Source organism: Silene latifolia, unplaced genomic scaffold (genome assembly GCF_048544455.1).
Source record: "Silene latifolia isolate original U9 population unplaced genomic scaffold, ASM4854445v1 scaffold_70, whole genome shotgun sequence".
Taxonomy (NCBI): domain Eukaryota; kingdom Viridiplantae; phylum Streptophyta; class Magnoliopsida; order Caryophyllales; family Caryophyllaceae; genus Silene; species Silene latifolia.
This window is the reverse complement of record NW_027413609.1, coordinates 600885-613116: the sequence shown is the minus strand read 5'-3', so window position 1 is coordinate 613116 and position 12232 is coordinate 600885.

Below are 12232 nucleotides of genomic sequence, written 5' to 3'. Positions count from 1 at the left end.
TGGCTTGGAATTTATGATTTGTATCTATCCTGAAAGGTTGATGAGGCAAGTGGGCCTTAAGCAGAAGATTCCAAAGCTTGATACCGTCTCTCAAACTGCATCGGCACATACTACAGAGACTTGTCGGGAGTGGGCAATTAGATGGGTGGAAAGGAACGTGTGGTTCATACCATTTCCTAGTAGCTCCCTATAGGTATCCGACTCCTACTTGCAATTGAGGAAGGCTGGCACTCCTGAAGAACGTGAGAAATTGAGGAAGCACGAGCCTGTTGATTATATGATTCGCGAGGTGGCAAAGGAGAATCAGAAGCACTTGACTAAGGAGGAAGAAGAGTCCGGATTCCGAGTCGTTCATCCGTCGAAGAAACCGAAGACCGCTCTTGTCGTATAAATGGTGGTGGATTGAAATGGCAAGTATAGACCGCGAGAGAGACCTTTGGTGATTAGGTCGGAGATAGTACAAGAGCGCCCGGCACGTGGTCGAGACAAGAAGTAGGACAAGGGTGACAAAGGCAAAGGGAAAATGGAGGAATAGCCTTAGTCGCATTATTATTTATTATTATTATTTAAGTTATAATAAACGGCGGGGTTTTTAGAATTCTAGCCTAGCATTTATTTTCAGCATTTTATATTATTTGGCATATTATTATTATTTATGGAATAAATGAATAAAAGATCTATTAGCTAAGAAACTATTATGATTTCCTTTTATTATTCTTGTCTAATTTTAAATGCAAATGCAAATGTCATTCTATTTACATTTTGAAATAATGGGTTGTATCCTGTGAAGGATTGCCTACGTATTCATTAAAAATGAAATCAAACCATGTGCTTAGTTCGAATAAATGTAAAAGAATAATTGTTCCAAGCAAGAGCTTGTAATGAACTTTGGAAAATAAGCATCAGCTTTACTTACTCCTAAATTCAATTCAATTTATTTGGTGATGTGAGGATGTCGAAATGCCAAAACGCAAGAGCATAGTGACATAAGCTTTCTTTCAGCGGGCCAGGGGCCATTTTCATTTCGTGTCGCAGGAGCGACACATGGGTTCTACGCGAGGCGCGTTTCCTATCTGATGCTAAGGGTAGCACCGTTTTAGTTGATCGAGGTTAGTTGGGTTAGCAAATTCATTCCCATCTAGGTCTGTAATCCTAAATGCACCTCCTGAGAGCATGGTCTTGACTAAGAAAGGTCCGGCCCAGTTGGGTTTAAACTTTCCACGCGGATCGACAGGTAGAAGAGCTCTGACTGATTTGAGGACCAAGTCTCCTTCTTTGGTTTTCCTGGGCTTAACCCATTTATTGAAGGCTCGTTTGATACGTGCCTGATATGTTTGCATATTATGTAATGTGCGCAACCTTCGTTCATCTAAGATGATGAGTTCTTCATAACGATCCCTGTTCCACTCAGCTTCGGGGATTTGACTTTCGAGCAAAATGCGTAAGGATGGTATTTCTAGTTGCACAGCTTCCATGCCATAGGCCAGAAAGAAAGGAGTAGCCCCAGCGGGTGTCCTAACTGATGTGCGATAACCCCATAGGACGAAAGGTATTTTTCTAGGCCAATCCGTATAATTGTCGATCATTTTCTTGAGGATCATGACGATAAAAAAATAGCTGCCTCTACCGCGCCATTAGTTTGAGGTCTATAAGGCGAGGAATGGTGGTGCTTGATTTTTTATTTGACTAGCAATTGTTGAGCTTCAGCTTGGAAATGTGACCCATTGTCGCTGATGATTTCATGTGGACATCCATATCGACAAATGATGTTGGTTTGTATGAACTTTGCCACATGTTTAGCTGTAAGAGTAGTATAGGATGCTGCTTCGACCCATTTGGTAAAATAGTCGATAGCTACCAAAATGAAACATTGACCTCCTGTTCCAGGTGGAGTGATCTTCCCAATGATGTTGATTCCCCATGCAGAAAACGGCCAAGGAGAGGTCATGATGTAAAGCAATGAGGGAGGAACATGTTGCACATTCCCGAAGATTTGGCAATTATGGCAATGTCTGACGTATTTGATACAAACTGACTCCATTGTCGTCCAGTAATATCCTAGACGCATTATTTTCTTTGCCATCATTGGTCCATTCATGTGGAGACCACATTATCCATCGTGAACTTCTTCCATCACTTTTTGTGCCTGTGAATGATCAAGACAACGTAAAACGACACCAAGACGTGTCCTTCTGTATAATTCTCCCTGCATGAGGTGGTATTGAGAGGCTGTTAGACGTATGACATGTTGTCCCCTCTTATCCATATCTGGTGGGTATGTACCATTGAGCTTGAAGTTTAGAATGGCTTGAAACCAAGGTTCCCCTAAGCTTTCTTCTTTATCGGTAATCTGATGTACATAGGCTGGTTCTGACCGCCTTTTGATGCATAAGGGCATTTCTACCATGTTGTCTGGCATATTAATCAAAGATGCAAGTTTTGCAAGGACGTCTGCAAATTGATTCTCTTCACGGGGTAGGTGTATATAAGTGACTTGATCGAAGAACTAGGCAACTTGATCTATCCTGGCCTGATAAGGTTCTAGACTTTCACTTCGAATTTTCCACGATCCCTTAATTTGGTTGATGATCAAGGATGAGTCTCCGTGGACTCTAAGGCTCTTGATGCCTAAACTTACTACTGTTTGTAGACCAATGAGACAAACTTCATATTATGTTGCGTTATTTGTCACCTCGAAGTCGAGTTTGACAAAAAGTGAGGTATGTTCACCTTCAGGAGAAATGAGCAACACTCTTATTCCAAATCCTCTTAAATTTGATGCTCCATCAAAGTAAAGGTCCCAGGAGCCTACACTAGTTTGTGGGATGTCCTCATCTGGAAATGACCACATGTCTATTGCTTGAGTGTCGTTGATTGGGTTATCTGCAAAAAACACGGCAACGACGCGTCCCTTTATGACCTTCAGAGGTACGTATTTGAGATCGAACTCTTAGAGCATTAGGCTCCATCTTACAAATCGACCATTGAGAACGGGTTTCTCGAAGAGGTAGTTGACGGGATTCATTTTGGAATACACTTTGACAGAGTGGCTAATCATGTAGTGGCGTAGCTTCTTTTTTGCCCACACAAGAGCGAGGCATATCTTTTCGAGAGGTGTGTACTTACACTCGTATTCTATGAACTTCTTACTAAGGTAGTAGATAGCTCTTTCTTCTTTTCCAACAGTTTGGGCAAGCATAGCTCCCTGATATGGTCGTTTCACGACCAAAAATAAATACCTAGCTACTACTAACAGAAGTCAGCGGTAAGTAGGGTCGATCTCCACAGGGAGGCGATCACTATCTACTTGTCTATTCGGTCTGTCTACGGTCACAAGATGGGGGTTTAATTGATTTCTAAACTACTGAAGATTAAGGGAAAGAGAAATAAAGGCAGAAAATGTGATAAAGATAACAGATAAGAGAGAATATGTCAAGATTTCGGTTCCCCATGGTAGTCAATCGATTCAGTTGCAAATAGCCTAGACAATCTACTATGAGAAGGATAACGGAAAGGTCCTTCCGGTCCACTTTCTATCCTAGAATTCCACTAACTTAACTTCCGTCCTCATTAAGGTAGTCTACTGTTCATAGCAGGTCTGTTCATTCCAATCTTCCGATCCAGGAACGAAATTAACCAAATTAAAGGGTAACTTAGAAGCGTGCACTCAACTAAGTCGGTATTATAATTAAATTGCCATGGGTACAGATTCTCACAACTAAGCGGTCTAGTCTATTCGCTACATCGTCTTTATTCTACCATAGATCCCCTAATCCCAACATGAATGAATTTAGCTACTCATATTGCTAATGTTGTCAATAATAACAATAATGAAATAACTAATAAATGACATAATGAAATTGTAATAAAAATGCATAAACTAATTAGGGCAGAAATTAATTAAGGAAGAACAAAGGAATTAAAGCAAACAAAGTATGAGATTAAGATTAAAAGAGAGAAAGATTACAATCACGAGAATTCCGGCGTAAAGAGCGACAAGACCCAAGCGATAAAACCCGAAAAGCAAAAGTTACAGTGGAAAAGTTTAGGGAAAAGAGAAGAGTAAAGAGTGGCGTAAGTAAAAAAGGTGTTTATGACCTAGTCCCGACATCCTTTATATAGGGAAGTCGTTATTAACATAAAATAAACCTAAGAGGGATAAAAATCCCGAGTATATATGCTAATCACTCGATCAAGTAACTTTATATTACTCGATCGAACAAAACAAAGCTAAAACCCCTCGATTGAGTACTTTAGGTACTTGATCGAGCACTTATTAAATAGGCACTACTCGATCGAGTATAAAAAGGAGTCGATCGAACACAATTGTACTCGATCGAGTACTTTCCAGCGCACAGTTCCTGCTTCGCGCACTGAACTTCAAACGGCAGCCATTTCTTCGTTACTTGGGAAAATAGGGAGATTCCGGTGGTATTGGAAAGCTAAGAGGACAAACTTTCATCTCGAGTTGGAATCACCTGAAAATCCTTTGTAGAACTCGAGATATGACACTTCAAACTAGGCACTAGCAATTTGAAGTTCCTCCTTTGCTCGCCTAGCTATCTTACTTCTTTGTGCATCTCAAAATAGCTACATTCCCGCTCCAAATTCACTCTTCCTCCAAATGCATGCTAAACGGATTTTAAAAGGCTCGATTTCACTATTTTCTGGTCCATTCCTGCAAATAGAATAAAAAAAACCAAAGTAGCATATTCGGGGCATTTCGTAGCATAAAACTACGATAATAGCATAGAAATACGTGCATAAAAATGCCAAAAAGACTATATAAAATGCACGTATCAAATCTCCCCAAACCAAACCTTTACTCATCCTCGAGTAAACTAAATGCAAACTAATATAATGGAAAAGATAACTCAGAGCTAGCTACAAATGCCCACTCAGACCAATTTAATGCAAGCAAACTAGCACTTATAGCGAAAAGTCAAATGCAATCGAGTTGTAAGATGTTTATAATAAAGCTGAACCGTCGACCTTGCAAGACCTTTAATAATGGACTCTCACGGGTCACTCTTCTCTCATGAAGCAAAGGGTGAACATATATATGTAAGAGAGAGAGAAAAATAGTCGCTCACCCAGACTATGACCCACATAAACATGCGTGCAACTAATATGATAGACAATTCTAGCTACCGTACATACATTCCAACCAAACAAGGTCCTGTCACAGCCGAGGGCTTACAAAAATATGGTAAAGTAAGGGAATGGGTAAGGAAAGGCAAAACATGTTATTGGAATGTGGAGGTTTAGGCGGCCAAGCTAGTACCTAAACAAAACCATATAACAACATCCATTTCTCACTCAATTATAGAATTAAGCGCATATGCCCTTCATTTGGCACAAAACTCACCAAACCGAACTGAAAATACTCCTCAATAAATGTAAATAAAGCATAGGAGCGAAACCGTCTCATCAAACAACATCTTTTTCTTTTTTCTTTTTCATCATGGTTTCTTTTTTTTTCTTTTTTTTTTCGATTTCTCTTTCTTTTTTTTTCTTTTTCTTTTTCACGTTTTTTTTTTCTTTTTTTTCATCCTCCTTTTCTTCATTAAATACCAACTCCAAGTCAATGGATACAAGCCAAACTTAGCACAATAAATTATATACCGCAAAACAATCTAAACTAGCTTGACAAGGCAGGCTAAATTTGGATGTAGCTAAGGGTCACAGGCAAATTTGGCTAATATGGAGTTAAATGGGTAAAAATGAAAGAAAGTGGAAATGTAAGCACCTCCCTGCATGTGACATCAACCACTAACCCGAATGTATGTAGGCAAAAAGTAATTGAATTTCATATACGTGCAAATTGATGAACATGCTATGCAAGGAGTAACTACTCACAATCCTACATGAAACTGGTCACAAATGATACCAGTTTATACGGCTCTAATTCCTTAGAAATTATAAGTAGTTTGCCAAAATTTTCAGGTCAAGTCTATTTGTTTAGCTAAATTTTAACATAAACTCGTAGGTATGCAAAAAGACAAAGCTAAAAAGATAATTAGTTTAAATGCAGGGCTTAAGCAAAAAGACAATTTCAGTGCAATATTGTTTTAGCAGGATTTTCCTGAAAGGATCCGGCTTAATTATAGAGTAATTAGGGTATCTAGTTCTATAAGTTTGGAATAATATTATGAGTAAAAAACAAAGAAGGACTAAGTATAAAAGTTATCACTTGTATTTATTTAATAAGCTGAGCATAAACTCGTATATGTAATTGAGTATACAGGAAATAGTAAGAGATAAATTAATTGATCACTCATGAATTCTCCCTTTTACAAATGCTCGATCATGCTATTTATAGTTCTACTAATATTAACGTTGTATTCAATCCAACGTTCTTCTCATTAGTCGGAGCTGTTACCGGATTAATAGGGCACATTTCCTATTAATCCGGTTGACCCGTTCTTCTCTAACTGTTTTTAGCTTCTCTCCTTAATCACGTCTAGATTCATAGGAGTGATATAGTCTTGTGGTTAGACTTGGTCTTCCTTGAGAATAGGACGTGGCCATTTAGTTTGTATAACTATATTTCTTGTTCTCCTTCTTAATCCAAATGCCTAGGTGTCGTGCCAGGCTACTCTGTACTCACCATCAGGCTTTTCTTCCAGGATTTAGTTGCCTTCTTGCTATAATATTCTTCAATAGTTGAATAGTAGTCAGACTTGTCAGGTCTTAGGTTACTTCAACGGACTATTAAGGTCGAGGCAGTGAGTCGACCGAGGCTAAACCGGCCTAACAATTGCCCCTTGACATTTTACCCATGCTTGATCCGCCAGGGTTGAGATGTCAACTTTATGGTTTAAACAATAAGAAGAATCATATTTATTCAGTGACTCTTAGACTCCTATTTACCGTTGAACACCGCAACGGCTAAGTGATGTCATGCTTTGATGATTTTGCAATTCCTAGGGTTTCCATGCCGTTATACATCTTCTATAAATACGGTATTTGGGACGAGATCATTCTTCACCAATTTTCCTCCACTTTCTTTGCTAAATTTTCTTCTGAAATTCTCCCTATTTCTCAAAGAATCTTGTTCGCTAATTTATACTTTTTCGATAATTTAACTTCATCACAATAAATCAAACAATAAAAGACATGGGAGCCAAAAAACGTCCTTCATCCCGAAAAACTGCTGCTGCTGTTGAGCTGAACCCAACCCACGTATGTTCGGGAGGAAGAGGTGATGGAAGTTGATCCTCCCGCTCGTGTCTTTGTGGCTTTTAAGTACCAGGACTCTGTGTTCACCGCCCTTCAATCTTTGGATCTTTACTTTCCGAGGAGAACTTGTTGAAAACAAATTATGACAAGATATTAAGGGAGAAGAAAATAATTCCTGAGTCGACGAGGTATGGATCCTGAATCTTGTCCATCGAGCTAACTAGGTGTCACCTGGTTGGTTTTGTATTTTTGAATGGGCGTTCAAAGCAGCGGTCGTAAGTTACCTTTTACCCCTTTAATGATCGATACCATTCGTGCAATGGAAGTATCACCTTTTCAGATTATGCCAATGGTTTGGAAACTTATCCATTCTGTTGAAAATTTGTGTGCTAAGCACAATCTCACAATTACCCTTAATGATATCAAGGCAATTTATCATATGAAAAATCCAGTTAATGGTCGTTTTAATTTGAGAATTAAATCAAAAATGTCTCCATTAATTACTAACCTGGATTCTGAGATGATAAAAGTTGGGCAAAGACTTTCCCGTTTGTCCTGACCGAGACTTTGGGATCGGGCTTTGATTATCTGAGATATCCTCCTTTGGAGAGTGGTAGGTTTCCTGTACTCTTATTTTGCAACATATATTACATGAAATTAATAGATTTTGATTTTCACCGTGTAATTTTGATGGTTTTTGCAGCTCCCGATTGGAGCTTTGATCCTCTTGATGAGGAAGTCGTTTCCCGGGATAGAGGCTTTCCTTGCTATTCCCGAGGAAGAGAGGACGTGGCCAGCTAGTTTGGGCAGGGAATTATTGCCTCGGTATATGAAGACCAAGCTGACTGGGGTCAGAGTACCCAAAAGCAAGCCTAGCTCTACTGCTCTTTCCTGTACGTCTTCTATATGTCTTTATGTTAACTGTTATCTTCTTGTCATTTCTTGTCTGATACTTACGCATATTCTTTATGTATTCAGTATTTAGGTCTTCTCGCTAGGTTGGCCAGCTTTTCTGCAAAGGATTTGAAGGCAGGGGTGGCTAGGATTGCTGAACAGTCCAAGAGTCAGGAGGCTAGTGGGAGTGACAAAACGCTTGATATCCTGGTTTCTGATGTCCAGCCTTCTCAAGACCCACCCAGGATAGTGTCACCAGAGGTCGTCCATGCTCCAAAAAGGAAGAGGGAAGATGTTATCCTCGAAGAGGAGGAGGGAGAGAAAGAGCCTATCCAGGCTCAGCCAATCAGGAGTATAAGGCAAGTGCCTGCTAGGACTGATGACATGGATGATGCCCGGGCACAGATAAATGAGTTTGCTGCAAAAATGAGCGGCCAGCTCTTGTCTGCTAGTACCCTTGAGTCGTCTACCAGAGTGGTTGCTATTCTGACTTCTCTTGTAACAAGGGCTGCTGAACTTGCTTCCCAGGCTAAGGAGGTTAGTTGTAAAGAGATATTTTTAATTGTTCATGTGCCTTTTGTTTTGCGTTGTGCTTGGCTGATTGATTTTATATGTATGTAGGGATTGGATGCCGGGTTGGCTCACGCTTGTCACTCGGGGATGCCTGGCCAGGGTTACTAGTTTGGAGGAAAAACTGGATAACCTTAACCGTGACTCTGCATACATCCAGGAGTAATGAGGTAGTACTTCAATCCCAAATGGGGCAAACTAGAGAGGCGACTAGGGCTGCTATAGTTTGTGAGGTGGCCGCAAAAAATGCTGAGAAGGTTGTTAGGCAAGAGTTGGAGGCTGAGAAGCAGGCAATGCAAGATCAGTTGAGAAAAAATGAGGAGCTTGCTGCTGAAAAGGAGTTGGTGGAGGCGCGGTTGGTCGATCTTTCGCCGCTCGATTTCTTCGGAAAGGTCGGGTTGATGCTATGAGGGATCCGGAATCTGACCGGGCTAATTGGGATCCGGACCGGGATGAGACAGCATTGGACGCTCAATATCCTGATTTGGCCAATATGGGTCAAGAAGAAGACGTGGATTCTCCTTCTTCCAAGGCAAAATCTGACGACCAGGAAATGGTGGATGGTTGTGAGTCGGTTACTGGCTCAAAAATAACTTAGATTTTTCTTTTGGGTTTTGGTCTATCCAGGGGGAATGTCCCTGGAATGAATATTTAGAAATTTTTATTATATATTTTTTTTTGCTCACCCAGGGGGGATGTTCCTGGAATGGATGATTATTAGGTGTATGGTAAGGCCGACTATTTTGAATGAATAAATATTTGGTCTTTGTTTGTTTCTTTTTGTGTTTTGACAAGGTACTTTTGTAATACCGGATGTGTGCTAGATCTGACCAATTACCTGACTGGATCGGGCCAGGTCGGATCCGACCAATTACCCGACCGGATCGGGCGATTTTTGTCGGATCCGCGATTTAGTATATATATATTTTTTTGTTTGTTATGGGTGGGGTTGTTGCCTGTCTGGAGGGCTTATGTCCCCTGCCTGTCTGGAGGGCTTATGACCCATTTATGTTATACAAATCAGGAAGGAGTTTTCCAGTTTTGTATGTTTATGTGGAGCTCAGTATTTAAAGGCCTATTTTGCAACTGAAAATTGGATATCGGTTGGATATTGATGGGGGTGGCCCCCAATCTTTAAGATTTGTTTTAAATAAAATGCAGTATGTAAAACAAGTATTGAAGATTCTACTTGTTAAAAGTAAACATGAGGACATCGATAAGTACTTGGGCACGTAATTTGAAGAAATCATATACGACATTTATTCATATAATGGCAAGTATCATACATGTAGTTTCATATCAAGCCAGGCAAAGAATGTCAAGGTGAGAAATTATACCTGGATTGAGAGATATATTTTATATGTGAAATAGTTTTAAATGTGCAATATTCCAAGCTCTTGGGATCATTTCGCCGTCCAGGGTTTGTAATCTATAAGTCGCCCGGCCGACTATTGAATCAATCGGTAGGACCTTCCTGTGGTTGGGGCCAATTTGCCAAAGATTCTTTTCTTTTGTGTTTTGAAAGACTTTCCTGAGGACAAGGTCTCCTACCCTGAATACCCTGGCTTTGACAGTCTTGTTGTAGCTTTTCGCAACCCTTTGCTGATATGCTGCTAACCTGATGCTGGCTGCATCTCTTAGTTCTTCTGTTAGGTCCAGCCCCTCCATTAGGGGTATATTCTTTGGTTATTGTGTTCATGCTTGATCTGGTGATGGAATTTTTACCTCACCGGGGATTACCGCTTCACATCCATAGACTAAGGAGTAAGGGGTCCGTGCATCTGTGGAATTTTTAGGTGTGGTTCTGTCAGCCCAGAGGACCAGGGGAAGCTCTTCAGCCCATCTGCCTTTTCTTCTTTCCAGCTTCTTCTTTATGCAGCTAATTACCACTTTATTACTGGATTCTGCCTGACCGTTGTCTTTTGGATATCCTGGTGTGGACGTTACTAGGTTGATGTTCCATTGAGCACAGAAGGCTGCTGTTCTTTTTCCCACGAATTGCGTGCCATTGTCGCATACTATTTCAGAGGGGATGCCATATCTACATATGATGTTATGTTTGATGAATGCTATGACATCCCTCTCCTTAAATTGCCTGTATGATTCAGCTTCTATCCATTTGGAGAAGTAATCAGTCATTGCTAGCATGAAAACCTTCTGTCCGGGTGCTTGAGGTAGTTTTCCTACTATGTCCATGCCCCATTTCATAAACGGCCAGGGCGCGGATATGGAATGTAGTTCTTCGAGATGGTTGATGGATATATGGTCCATGAATCGACAAGCTTTACATTTAGAGTGAATTCCAGGCACCTCGGCTCTCGGTTGGGCCAATAATAACCTGTTCCGAGTACTTTGCTTGCCAGGCTTCTTCCACCTTTATGATTTCCACAAAGTGTCCTTCGTGGATTTCGATAATATCTGTTCGACTTCTTGTGGTTCCAGGGCATCCGAGGTACGGCCCACCTACGATTTCTTAAAAAGCACGTTGTCAATAATAGTGTATGAAGCAACTTTTATTTTTAGTGCTCTGGCATCTTGCTTATTTAGGGGAAGGATTCCTTGTTGTAGCCAGTCATAGTAGGGTTTGGTCCAAGAATTGGTAATATAAATTGGGAAACTCTCATCTTGCTTATTTATTGCTGGTTCTAGTAAATGTACGATGGGTATTTTGTCAAGTCTAGGGGACTGTTAGATCCTAGGCCACTAAAGCATCGGCTCTGGGTATTCAAATCCCCGGAATTTGGTCAATATTGAAATTTCAAATTTTCCTTTTAAAATTTGAACAACATCCGATAAAGCATCATTTTGGAGTCTTTTGCAAAGATATATCCCATTTACTTGGTTGGAGATAAGAAGGGAATCGAGACGTACCTTTAGGTTTTGCACACCAAGGTCAATACATACCTTTAATCCTAGCTATTAGGGCTTCATATTCTCGCCTCATTGTTGGTAGCTTCAAATGCACGCACTTATATAGCCTTTGTACTATCTTATCCCCCCCGTGGCGATTTTAGTACTAACCCCATCCCGTACCCCTCATGTTGGCTGCACCATCGACGAATAGGGTCCATTCTAGGTCTGTTTGGTCGCCGGTCGGTTTATTCACTTCTTTTATTAGGTCGGGTTCTAGGGTCGGACTAAAATCACCCACAAAGTCCTGCTAATGCTTGTGACTTAATTGCTTGTCCTTGGTTCAAATGTTATATTGTATGTGCTCACTGGATCGTGACCATTTGCACATTCGTCCAGGACAATTACGGCTTCCTAAGTACAAACTTGATAGGAAGATTGGTTCTGACTATTATAGGGTGGCTTTCAAAGTATGGTCTAAATTTTGTGCAACTCATAATTAAAGCTAAAACATATTTTTCAAGTAGGCCATACCTGATCTCTGCATCTAGTAGGCTCTTACTTACATAATAGACAGTCTTTGTTGTCCGTCTGCTTCTTTTACCAAGACTCGCACCGACGAAGCGGTTTTACGTGGATCGATGGTATATATTGTCGTGGGTTCATCTTTGATTGGTTTTGCCAACAAGGGAGGAGAGGATAGATATATCTTTAGGTCTTCAAAGGCGGCCTGATG